Here is a 2,817-nt window from a genome sequence, read left to right as displayed (position 1 = left end):
CAAATTAAAAGCGGATAAAATTAAATTAAACATAAAAAAACAAAAGACGAGAGAGAGAGGTGAGAGAGAGGGGGTGGGAAACACTGAGAGGGGTAGGTATAGAAGTCAGATCAAGGATCCTAGAGTTTGGAACCATGAAGAGTTTTGTCGACTGGAGAATGAATTGTTCTTGATTTTTTTAGATAATCTCCCGGAAGACATTTCGAAGAGAGAACTGTTTCACCTTTTCCGGTGGACTGGGCGCATAAATGATATATATCTATCACGGAAGCAAAAGGGTGATGGAATATACATTTTTGCGTTTATACGTTATACTACAAAGGGAGGGGCGTTGAAAGCTATAACAGAAATGAACCGTATGAGATTGAGAGGCAAGGTCGTGTTTGTTGGTGAAGCAAAATACAGAAGAGCGTTGGATGCTAAGGAATCGCGAAGGGTACAGGTAGGGGGTGATATGCGAAATGGAATTGTTCTCCAGCCAATTCGCGAACGTCAAAATGCACTATTACCCCCTGCTAGTGGCTCCAAAGATACGAGAAGTGATAAAGAGATCCAAGATCCTCTTGGGAATGGGTGGACGAAAAAGCTGGAAGTGGCCGCGGCGAAAGAAAACTTGGACTGGCTGCAGAAAAGCCTGATAGGCGGAACGATGAAGGCTATTGACTTTGAGTCCTTGAAGGCTATGGTGGCGACGAACTTCCCGCAAGTAGTCCAAGTACGCGAAATGGGAGCATATAAAGCTTTGTTGACTTTTGATAGCCTGTTGAATGCTGAAGAGACGTACACGTTCAAAATGAATAGCCTACTTCAGATCTTCCATAATGTTTGGAGGTGGGACGAATCGGAGAGAAGTGAATCACGAAGAGTATGGCTAGAGTGTTCTGGAGTTCCGTTGCATGTTTGGTCGGTTGACACGTTCAAGATGATAGGAGGCCAATGGAGAGAGGTGGTTGGGTGCGATGAGGCGACGGAATCATGTTCCTCCTTTAGTGTGGGACGTGTACTAATTGATACTTGTGGTATGATGTGATTAATGCGTGGATCCACATCACATTAGGAACCAGCGGATTTGACGTTCTGGTAAAAGAGGTGGGACAGGAAGTATATAGTCTGCAATGTAACTCGAGAGACAAGAAGCAGGAAGTGATTGGTAGCATTCTCAGAAATAACGAAGCAGCTCCGGTCTCTGATGGTGCAGCTACAAGGTTGTCAAACTTATCAGAGTTGGTAGATTCTGGAGATCAAGCAGTGATAGTGGCTATGGAGGTCAGAAGGACGGGGGTTGAAGATGAGGGTAGATTGGTAAATTCTGAATCAATTTTGAATGAATGGAGTTATGACAATTTAAAACCCAATCAAACTAAATTATTAACCTATCAACCTATTAATGGTGCTACTGAACACCTGGCTGAACTTGGGGGGTCTGAGGAGAGTTTTGTAGCGGACTCAGAGGTTACCATCCCGTGGAATTATAATGTTGGACTTAATGGGCTTGGAAGGGGAATAAAAATAAGTCATGGCATGAATGGCAACAATTGGGCCAACAATAGATATCACCTAAACAAGTGGGTAATGGCCCAAGGGGATCCAACATCATTACCGAATGGGAAGGAGGGTGCAGGGTTGGGTCAAGGAACCATGGGGCGGGCTGGTAGGGATCCGGGTCCAAGTCCCGGGTCTAGCACCGATCCAGCAGCGCAAGGAATGGCTCGTGGGTTAGGGGAACACGCCAGAAACCTTGAAGACGAGGGCGCTATACCCTCTGACGACGTTGTCGTGCGAGATAGCTTGGACCACGCGGGGGGGCTTGCAATGGTGGAGTGGGGCTGTGACGGTGGTGCGCGCGAGGGTCTGAGCGGTAGAGGAGAGCTGAGGGGGCTGCTGGTCTAGGTTGAAGCCGCCCCTAGGCTGACCGGTGGTACGCGGGAGCTGATGCTTGCTGATGGTGAGATGATGGCGGCCAGTGGGGCCAACATGGTGGCGGGAGGAATGAACCGATTGGAAATGGAGGCTATACCGGGTATGAGGAAAGAGCTACGTGAAGATAACAAGGGACCACTGGGAACTAGAGCGAAACAAAAATGTCAAGAGATCCGTGTAGCTAACAAGGGAAAGATGGTTGCAGGTGCAGGGACAGGTTCCAAAGGGGTCCCACTAGTGGAAGCTGCGAATGGTAGGCTTACACTAGAGGAGGTAGTTGCTAATGTTGAGGAAGCTAATAAAGGCCTGGTTCTCTATTCACTTGATGGTAACAACCTAATGGTTCAGAATGAGGGAGAGGGCTACGGAGACATTGAAGTCCATATTGAGGAAGAAGGACAGGGCAGTGTTGATGAGGATAACGGAAATGAGCGTGAAAGCTTGGAAGACCAAATGTTGGAAAATCAAAAAACTTGGGAGTTAGCAAAAGAATCAGGAGCCATGTTATGCAATGAAGAGGATGACATAATGGCTATCCTCCAAGAACAGAATGAAGAAATTGCTCGGAAAAGAAGCGAGGCAAAACAGAAGGCTAAAGCAAGGCGAAGCAGACCTAAATGCATAAGAAGGTGTGTAATATTAATTTAAAATGATTTTTAGTTCATGGAATGTTAGGGGACTAAAGGGGGATGGAAAGTTGAGAATGGTGAAAGATCTAAAGAACAAATATAGATTGCGTATGTTAGGACTGCTAGAAACCAAATTACAGATAGTGACGAAGTTTGATGTGTTGAAAATTTGGGGTAGAGGTTGTGCGGGATGGGAGTATGTAGGCTCCGAGGGTGCTTCTGGTGGGTTGTTGTTAATGTGGGATGAGGATTTTTTTAAAATGACAAA

The sequence above is a fragment of the Arachis ipaensis genome, chromosome B05 (genome assembly GCF_000816755.2).
Source record: "Arachis ipaensis cultivar K30076 chromosome B05, Araip1.1, whole genome shotgun sequence".
In the NCBI taxonomy this organism is placed as follows: domain Eukaryota; kingdom Viridiplantae; phylum Streptophyta; class Magnoliopsida; order Fabales; family Fabaceae; genus Arachis; species Arachis ipaensis.
The sequence above is the reverse complement of the archived record's forward strand: the minus strand, read 5'-3'. Positions refer to the sequence as shown.